Source organism: Rhinatrema bivittatum, chromosome 8 (genome assembly GCF_901001135.1).
Source record: "Rhinatrema bivittatum chromosome 8, aRhiBiv1.1, whole genome shotgun sequence".
Lineage (NCBI taxonomy): Eukaryota > Metazoa > Chordata > Amphibia > Gymnophiona > Rhinatrematidae > Rhinatrema > Rhinatrema bivittatum.
Genome location: NC_042622.1, coordinates 235,027,927 through 235,038,810, shown reverse-complemented (window position 1 = coordinate 235,038,810; position 10,884 = coordinate 235,027,927).

Sequence of the window (10,884 nt, the reverse complement as noted above, 5' to 3'; positions counted from 1 at the left end):
TGAAAAGCGGCTTAAATCCATATTTTTCATCTTGGATGACTTCGGGGGTGATAGTTGTAAGTCAGGCACATCTGGTTTGAGAAATCTAGCAAATTTAAGGGTCCTAATGCCTCAGGCGGATTGGTGATGAAGCAGGAGGTCCGCGGTTAGGCTGCCATTTTGTAGATCTCTATCATATCCCCCCTCAGTTGTCTCTTCTCCAACTGAACAGTCCTAACTTCCTTACCCTTACCTCAAAGGACAGACGTTCCATGCTACTTATTATTTTGATTGCCCTTCTCTGCACTTTCTCCAGTGCAGCTATATCCTTTTTGAGATGCGGTGATCAGAACTGCACACAGTATTCAAGGTGCGGTCTCACCATGGAGCAATACAGAGACATTATGACATCCAACATTTTATTTACCATTCCCTTCCTAATAATTCCTAACATTGTTTGCTTTTTTGATCGCCACAGAACACTGAGCCGACGATTTCAATCTATTATCCACTATGACGCCTAGATCTCTTTCCTGGGTGGTAACTCCTAAGATAGAACCTGACATTGTGTAATTACAGCATGGTTATTTTTCCCTATATGCATCACTTTGCATATAGGTATGTCTGAAATGTCTTGCATCCTGTCATAGCACAAATATCCAAATGTTATTTTAGTTTGTAGGATAATTTTGAAACAATTCTAAGTAACAAACAAAATAGCACCAATTAAACAGGCCTCTCTCCAAACAAATTCTGGCTCCCCTCCTTGCTTTCCCTTAGTTGTGTTTATCAAGGGTAGGTGACAATTCACGGTGAGATCCAAAGGATGTCAATATGTATTCGTATACTCCGAGCACTGCCCCTTTTGTAAATATACATGGAGGTGCAATAGAGTTGGTAAGCGGGGCATGGCTAGAACACTGGGATAGGAATCCCGACTTCTGACTCGTGGTATTAATTGCCAGGAAATGCTAATTGTCTTGGCAACCCAAGATTGCTGTGTTTTCAGCTGCTTTTGTACAGGGCGTTGATTTTATGAAAGTAACAATTTACATTCCTGGCATTGTCTGACTGTGAGGTCCATCTAGTCTTCTCAGTGTCATTCCTGGTGCAGTGCCATCGACCCCAGTTGATCTCTTAATTTTGCCTTATCTCTTCGCAACTAGGGATCCTCTATGCTTATCCGGTGATTTATTGAAGTCCATTATTGTTTTTGTCCCTTCCACTTTCCCTGGGAGGCTGTTCCATGCATCCACCGCCCTTTTGCTAAAAAAATATTTCTCGCCGTCACTTGTGAATTCTACCCCTTTGGAGCATTATACTGTAAGGGACAAGAAAATGCCTTTCCTTGTTGGCTATTGTTACTCGTGCAACACAGGGTGCTTCTCAAACTTTTCCATTTGGGAACCAGTTCTGCATGGAGCGTCACCAGTTCATCCAGGTCTACCCAAAGGGGAACGGAGAACTCTCCAATGGGAGGAGGGCTCCAGCCAGCTCAGTGTCACCTCGACAAGCCGTGCCAGTCCTGGCTTTACCCCCACAGTATCTATGGAATAATGTTCCAATTTCTGCAATGAAATAAAAAAAGATTACAGAAGGAAACTACAGGTTCCCAGAGAAAAACCAGGATTGATTCCGCCAGTTCAGGTACCATAGAGCGAGCTCCAAACGGGTGACAGTTCAGCTTAGTTTATTTTCTTCTTTAAGATCATGAGAGGTCTTGAACGAGTAGATGTGACTCGGTTATTTTCACTTTCGAATAATAGAAGGACTAGGGGGCATTCCATGAAGTTAGCAAGTAGCACATTTAAGACTAATCGGAGAAAATTCTTTTTCACTCAACGCACAATAAAGCTCTGGAATTTGTTGCCAGAAGATGTGGTTAGTGCAGTTAGTGTAGCTGGGTTAAAAAAAGGTCTGGATAAGTTCTTGGAGGAGAAGTCCATTAATGGCTATTAATCAATTATACTTAGGGAATAGCCACTGCTATTACCGTATTTTCCGGCGTATAAGACGACTTTTTAACCCAAGAAAATCTTTTCAAAAGTCGGGGGTCGTCTTATACGCCGGGTATCGTCATATTGGGCACACCTGCTCTCTTACCAGTTTCTCTCAATCACACACATGCTCTCAATCAAATGCATTCTCTCACTTACACACAGGCTGGCTGATTCTCTCTCTCTCTCTCACTCACTCACTTCCACTCCCTCCCCCCCCCCCCCCCGCACAAATAGTAGCTGCAGCAGCAGCTTCCTCCTCCAGCCCCCGCAGGCCAAGAAAGAAGAAACCCATCGGCCGCGGGAGGCTCATGCTGCTGTCTCCTTTCCCGATTACCAGCTCCTTCGACTGCTCGGGGCGTTCCTGCTGTCGCCGCTGCAATTTTTTCATTCAGCACGGCTTTCTCCTTCCCGCGCACCGCACTGCCGTTGCCGCTGGGCTATCAGCACGTTCAAGCCCAGCGGGAACGGCAGCGGTGCAAAAAAAAAAAAAAAAAGCTGTGGCATCCGCGGCTGGCCTTTTCTTCCTCCCGCCCCCCCCCCCCCCCTTTGAACCGGAACAGGAAGTGATGCGCGGGAAGAAAGCAGTGCCGCGTGAAAAAATTGCAGCGGCGACAGCAGGAACGGCCCCGAGCAGTCGAAGGAGCTGGTAATCGGGAAAGGAGACAGCAGCATGAGCCTCCCGCGGCCGATGGGTTTCTTCTTTCTTGGCCTGCGGGGGCTGGAGGAGGAAGCTGCTGCTGCAGCTACTATTTGTGCGGGGGGGGGGGGGGAGTGGAAGTGAGTGAGAGAGAGAGAGAGAATCAGCCAGCCTGCCTGTGTGTAAGTGAGAGAATGCATTTGATTGAGAGCATGTGTGTGATTGAGAGAAACTGGTCAGCGAGCTCATGTGTGTGAGAGACAATGAAAGTGACTGCTCAGAGAGATGACTGATGTGTATGTGAGTGTGAGAGAGAGAAAAAGCATGGAAGTGAGAAATCTGGGTATGTGAGAAAGCATGGGAGTAAGAAGCCTGATTATGTGAGAGAGAGCATGGGAGCGGGAGGGCTGGCTGTGTGTGTGTGTTTGCGCGTGCATGAGAGAGAGACTGGTTGATAAGGTGACGGTGTGTGTGAGAGAAAGAGACTGGTGTGTGTGAATGTGAGAGAAAGAATGTGATTCAGGGAATGAGAAGCCTGTGCACGTGGAGAGTGAGCATGGAAATGAGAGAGAGACTGGTGTGTGTGTGTGTGAGACAGAGAAAGTGATTATGAGAGTGAGAAGCCCGTATATGTACGGTAAGCAGAACACGGGAGTGGGAAGCCTGTGTGTGTGTATGGCATGAGAGAAACTGTTCAGGAAGGTGTCTGGTGTGTGTGTCAAAGACTGTTTGGGAAATGATTGGTGTGTGAGAGACAGAAACTGGTCATGGGGGCATGACTGGTATGGTGTGTGTGTGTGAGAGACATGGGCCCTAAGGAAGAGGAAGAGGAATAGGAGAGCTGCTGGAGGGGGTAAGGAAAGGTGGCTTTTTAAGTTTATTTTTCTTGATTGACTGCCATTTTAATTATTTAATATTATGTGATGTGTCTGCTTTTTTGAAATATTTTATTGGTGTTTGGAGAATGTTTAATAGTTTTTATGAGTTTTTAATTGTTGGATGTTATTCTGTTCATAGCTGTTTTGAAACATTTATTCTGCTTATTAGTATAGTTTTACAATTATTTATGTGTGGGGATCTATAGCTGCTTGCTAGTTCTGTTTTCCTAATAAGAGGTATATTGGTTTTTAGGGCCTGATATACGGTATTTGTAGTGTTGCCTTTTCATAGATAGGGTTGCTCCTGTTTGAGTGTAAAATTATTTTTTTTCTTAAAAATATGTATAAAAAAGGGGGGGGGGTCGTCTTATACGCCCAGTCGTCTTATACGCCGGAAAATACGGTAATTGCATCAGTAGCATGGGATCTTCTTAGTGTTTGGGTACTTCCAGGTTCTTGTGGCCTGGTTTGGCTTCTGTTGGAAACAGGATGCTGGGATTGATGGACCCTTGGTCTGACCCAGCATGGCAATTTCTTATGTTCTTATGTTCTTAACTGCCGTTAATCCTACTAACAAAAGTTGGGAGTCCTTCATTATCTCATTGAAGTTGTTAAGGTGGGGCCACATCTCTTCCACACCATGGTTGTGAACCAGGGCCAGGCACAGTCTCATAGGCTAATAAACCAGAGATTGTTGCTAGGGTGAAGTAAACACCACAAATCACATTATTTTTCAGCGTCCTTCAGGAAGAACTATTAAAATGACAAGATGATAAGCACCAAAGGAAACAACTTCGGCAGCAGTTTCATTTAGACTTTACGATACAATGAACTGAAGAGATAAGCAAAGCTGATTCAGAGATTTTGTTCATGTTTTAAAAGCTCCATGCAGGTTCCCCAACCCACATTTTATTGCATTCATAAAGTTTACTGGTTGTAATCCTAAGCAGCAGTACCTGTAGTCTGTTAATGTATTCAGTTTTCATCTTGCTATATTATTATATCATCTGTAAATATAGAGAGAGAGAGAGAAAGAAAGAAGATGGACAGACATATGTTTGTCAGACAATTGAATAATAATAGTGCATTCTTTATAGCTGATCAGTATTAACAGCCATCGTAGGATCCTGAATGGAAGCTACTTAGCCTTGTGCTTTTGTGAGGATACAGACTGACTGATAAAGTTCACATGGAGCAGGAATGTTTGCGGAGGTTGGGCAATGCCATGGGGGCAGAGGCAGCTTAGCTCCTTATGGTTGGAGGTCAACAGAGTGAGCTCATGCCTGTCAGAGTGGAAGCTGGGGTTGAGTCAAAACCATTGCATCCACTGATCTTGGTGTGAAGATTACTGTAGAATACTTTCTTGGAGCTTGGAGTCACTGAAGTCAACCAGAGCCAATAAATGGCAATGATATGCCTCCAAATAGCCATTTTTCTGGAAATGCCAGCTTTTTGTCCCCTGGTGCCTGTATTTGCTGGCAATTTTCAGCAGCTGGGGCTCTATTTCAATGGTTCTCAACTCCATTCTCGAGGCCCATCCCCAGTCCCTGTGTTTTCAGAACCTCCATAATGAATATCAATTGTATTGTATGTAACTATTTCATGCATATTAATTGTGGATATTCTGGAAACTAGACTGGCCAGCTGGCCCTCAAAGACTGGCATGAGAGCCACTCCTCTATCTAACGGGATCAAATTTTCCCCATAAGCTTAGCAAATCTTTGTGCCATCTGTAGAGTTTCTGTGGGACCTGCTACCTAGAGTTATTTTATTTTCCCCAGAATGTACCTACTATATTTTGATCTTATTGCCAGGGGTAGAAAATCAAGATAACATATTTTACAACAAAAAAGCATGTACCAAACTATATTAACTGAAATTTCTAGTTCTCCTGGTGATGTAGGCTTGGTCATAGTATCTGCTGAGCTCCTCTGTGCATTGCTTAGTAGCCCTGTCATTGGTCTACAACAAAATGGCATCATTCATAGCTCCTTGGGGCATATGAAAGACATTTAAATACTTCACAGGTATACAATTTTGTGCACAAAGATAGCTAGCTTTTTATTTTTCCCCTAAGGAAAAGATGGTCCTGGAGAGCTACAAATGTGCCAAGATAACCATAATGAATATGCATGAGATAATTTGCATGCACTGCCTCCATTAGATGCAAATCTATATTATACATATTCATTGTGGATCTCCTGAAAACCAGGCTTGTTTTGGCTCTTGATGACTAGAGTTGGCCACCACTGTTCTAGATCAATGAGTTATGATGTTACACGCCCCGCCCGCGGCCATCCCGCGCACGGGACCGCTCGCCTTTGGGGTTCCACAGCAGGTCCCAGTTCAGTCTCCTTGCGGCCCTCGCTAGTCAGCTAGGCCCCAGCGTTCTGCGGCGGTGGTCGCTGGGCCTGCGGTTGTGCGCCAGGCCTCACTCCGAGCCTCGGCGTCCTCAGCAACATAGGCCACACCCCTAGGCACGCGCAGACTAGCCGCTCTGATGTAGGCTCCAGGGCGAGGCCTAGTTCTGCGGCGCGCCCTGATGTAGTTCCTGTTAAAAGGAAGTTCCTGGCCTCACTTCCTTGCCTTGGCAATCGGGTCGGTTTGTTCCTGAGATTGCCCTTGTTTGTGTATCTTGCTTACTTGTCCCTAGTCTTGTTCCAGGATCCTTCTGTTCCAGTTCTGTTCCTGCTTGTTCCTGCTTCCTAGTCCTGCTTGTGCCAAGTTTGTCTGTTCGTCTCCCTGGACTTACCCCGGTCTGACTTACTGGTAAAGACCTCGGCTTGTTCCTGACCTGCCTGCCGCCAGCCAAAGACCTTGGCTTGTTCCTGACCTGCCTGCCGCCAGCCAAAGACCTTGGCTTGTTCCTGACCTGCCTGCCGTCAGCCAAAGACCTCGGCTTTTTCCTGATCTGCCTGCCTGCCAAAGACCTCGGCTTGTTCCTTGACCTCGTCTGACCTCCGGCTCCTGACCCTTGCTTCATTGACCATTCCTCGGACTGACCTCTGGATTCTGACCTTTGCCTGCCTGACCTTGTCCATTGATTCTGGCTCTGTCCCTAGCCTTGTCATCACCATCACTATACTGGTTTTCTCTGCTTCAACCTGTCTTCAGCCTCGAACCCGATAGCGCTCCCCTAGTCTCAGTGGGCACACCAGACTTCCACTCTCTCAGGAGACCCTGTGAGGCCCACCTAAGTCCAAGCGGCCCAGGTCCCTATGGGTTCCTCCCTGGGGGACCTCGGGCTTCCAGTGGTGAAGCTCTACATCGCCTCTGTCTCCTTCCGTGCTCTGCCCCCTGGGGCAGTCCCCGCACTGTTCCAGGACCAAGGGTCCACCCCCGAGCGCAACAGGTTGCCAAGGCCATGGACTCGGCGGAGTCTTCCGCCTCCAGGGCCCTACCAGGACAGGCCGCTACAGTAAAACAACATCCCCAAGCCTTGGAGATGCTGGCTTCTTCGGGAGAAGAACTACGCTCCCAGCTACAAGAGACTGCTATGGCCAATCCTTAGGGCCTCTTGGCCACACTGCTTCCTAAAGCAATTCTGGCACTACCTGCACCTCCTAGATACAAAGGGGACCCACGCTCCTGTTGTGGCTTCCTTATCAGTGCTTTATGCAATTTGCACTCCAACCTTCCTTGTTTTTGAAGGAGATCACCAAAGTCACCTTCATCTTGTCCCGGTTGGAAGGGAAGGCCCTGGCATGGGCCCTCTCCCTTATGGGAACGTTCTGATCCCATTCTCTCCAAATTGTCTGACTTCATTGCTCTCTTCAAACAGACTTTTGGAGACCCTGGTCGGATGGCTATCGCCAGTCATAATTTACTCCACCTTTGCCAAGGGTCAAGAACCCTCTCTGAATATACAGTGGAGTTCCGAACATTAGCCACAGAACTTGGGTGGCAAGAACATTGCCTGCAAGCCATCTTCCTAGATGGACTCTCGTCTGCTCTAAAGAATGAGCTCTCCGTCCATGAGACTCCCACGTCTCTAGAGGACTTGATATCCCTTGCCGGAAGGATCGATCATCGCCTCCGGCAAAGACGCCTAGAAGTAAAGGCTCCATGCACTTCTCCAGTACGCCCTGCAAGTGCATCCTGCACTCCAGTGAAGAACGCGGCACCACCACCTTCCTCCACGGTAGAACCAATGGAAGTGAACCAGGGACGGTTGTCTCCAATGGAACATCTCCTCCGTAGAAAAGAAGGGCTTTGCCTTTACTGTGGCACTTCTGGACATAGCCTGCAGTTCTGCCTGGATCATCCGGGAAACTGCAACGCCTGAGCATGGCGGGGGTCCCGAGCTTGGGCGCAACTGTTTCTGGCCTGCAACCTTTGCTCCCTGGGCATCAAGGCCCACACATTCGCCACCACTGCTCTCATCAAAACTGGAGCGAGTGGCAGCTTCATTATGGACGATATCGTAAAACTTCTGGAAATACCCCTTCAACCGTTAGAGGTGAGTCTTCGTATTGCCTCTATCCAAGGAGAACATCTGCCCGGTCTAATTACTCATCAGACCGTGGCCATTCACCTTACAGTGGGTACTCTCCATGAAGAAGAGACATCCTTCTAAGAACATGCCATACTGGGTCAGACCACATGTTGAAACGCTCAACGCATCCGGTAATTCTGGGGCTGCCCTTGCTCCAGGCCCACGATCCCCAGTTTGATTGGCAATCCCTGCAGTTGGTACAGTGGGGTTCTAAATACCAAACTACTTGTCTCCGCCAGGTGTCGTCTGTGATACCGGTTTTGAAATCCACGACTCTTTCTGGTCTGCCTCCGCAGTATGCCGAGTTCAGTGATGTATTCTTGAAACAGAAAGCAGACGCTCTGCCTCCATTACGTAAGTTCAACCATCCTATTGAACTTCTGCTGGGCACGACACCTCCCAAAGGCAGAACTTATCCCTTGTCACAGCCTGAGACTCAGGCCATGTCGGACTATATAAAAGAAAATTTGGAGAAGGGGTTTATCTGACCCTCTGACTCTCCCGCAGGAGCAGGGTGGTTCTTCGTAAAGAAAAAAGATGGTGGTCTACGTCCCTGCATCGATTACTGGGGTCTCAACCCTATAACGTGCAAGGACCATTACCCACTACCCCTTATCAGTGAATTATTCGACCGCCTTGAAGGCGCCCGAGTATTCTCCAAGTTGGATTGAGAGGTGCATACAATTTAATACGTATCCAACCTGATGACATTTGGAAGACAGCATTCAATACTAGAGATGGCCACTACGAATACGTAGTCATGCCCTTTGGGCTATGTAATGCTCCAGCAGTCTTTCAGCGCCTCATGAATGAGATCTTTAGGGATCTCCTGTACAACTTTGTTGTTGTTTATCTTGATGAATTTTGATATTCTCTAAGGACATCGAGAGCCACCGCGAACATGTTCGCATTGTCCTCCAGCGATTTAGAGGGAATCACCTGTCCACTAAACTGGAGAAATGTTTGAACGCACTTCCTAGGATATATAATATCTGACCGTGGGTTTTCAATGGACCCGGAGAAAGTCCAAGGGATCTGCGACTGGCTCCAGCCAGTCGGCCTTCGAGCCTTGCAATGGTTCCTGGGCTTCCTTAACTATTATTGAAGTTTCATTGCCAACTACTCCTCCATGGTTGCCCCACTCACAGCTATGACTAGGAAAGGGACCAACACCCGAGTTTGGAGACCTCGAGCCATTGCGGCCTTCCAGAGGCTCAAAGAAGCCTTCAGCTCCGGTCCGTGTCTCCATCACCCGGATCCAAAACGGCTGTTTGTGGTGGAAGTGGATGCCTCAGCAATTGGTGCTGGGGTTGTTCTGAGTCAACACTCACCTACGGGCAAGATAATTCCCTAAGTTCTCCCCCACAGAACAACGCTATATGGTTGGTGACTGTGAACTGCTAGCAGTGAAGCTAGCCCTCCAGGAATGGCACCCCTGGTTGGAAGGGGCACAGTACAAATTCACCATATTCACGGATCACAAAACTCTAGAACACCTCAAGGAGGCTCAGCTTCAGAATCCTCGCCAGGCCCGGTGGGCCTTGTTCTTTGAGAGATTTGACTTCAATCTCTGTTTCCATCCTGGTTCCAAGAATCAGCGAGCTGACACACTGTCTCAGTCCTTTGAGCCCGAGGATCTTCCGGAAGTTCCTAGTTATATAATCAACCCTGCTTGTATCTCGCTAGCAGCAACCACTACTGTTCTAGTCAGGAAGACTGTCTTCCCTCACCAACTATGTGAGGGTGTCTTAAAGTGGGCCCATGATTCGAAACTGGCAGGTCATCCCGGCCGTGCCAGAACGTTGGATATGCTACGCCGACACTATTGGTGGCCCACCATAGTGCAAGATTCACTGAATTATTTGGGGCTTGTTACAGCCACTCCCAGTGCTTACTGAACCTTGGTCCAGTATTTCGACAGACTTCATCACAGACCTTCCTCTGTCACAAAACAACACAGTAATTTGGGTTGTGATTGACCGCTTCTCGAAAATGGGTCACTTTATCCCTTTGCTGGGTCTCCCATCAGCCCTGGAATTAGCAAGACTCTTCCTGAAAAATATCTTTCGACTCCACGGCCTCCCCAAGGAAATTGTCTCTGATCGGGGACCACAGTTTGCCGCCAAGTATTGGCGCTCCTTATGCCGGAAATTTGATATTTCTTTGAGTTATACCTCGGCCTACCATCCTCAGGCCAATGGGCAGGCCGAGAGAACTAATCAGACTTTGAAAATGTTTTTACGTTCATACGTAAACGACCCGCAGAATGATTGGTCAGACCTCCTCCCTTGGGCCGAGCTGTCACATAACACTCATGTCACAGCAGCCACCAACGTGTCTCCATTTGCAGTTGTCTTCGGTAGGCAGCCCCGTCTGCCTCTACCTGTTCCTGTGATGGTTCCATCCCCTGCAGCACAAACCATCCGCCAAGTGTGGACTCGGGTACGAGAGCAACTCTCGCAGGCTGCAAAGAGCGCTAAACACACCTCGGATCATCATTGATGATCTGCTCCACTCTTTCAACCTGGCCAGAAAGTCTGGTTGAGTGCCCTGCACATCCGTCTCCGACTTCCTTCTCACGGGCTGGCCCCGAAGTATATTGGTCCTTTCCCAATACTCCGAAGAGTGGGAGCCGTTTATCAGCTCCAGCTACCCTGGTCCATGGGGATCCACAATACGTTCCACCTGTCTTTGCTAAAGCCTCTGGTTCTGTCTTGGCCTTCTCGTAAAGACCCTCCTGCTCCACGCATCTTGGCAGAATCTGATACCTCTCTGCAGGTAAGAGAAGTACTTGACGTCCAGCGATGCCGTGGCAAATGGGAGTATCTCCTAGCTTGGGAGGGCTATGGGGCCGAGGAGAATTCATGGGAACCCTCTCAGAATATCCTTGTCAAG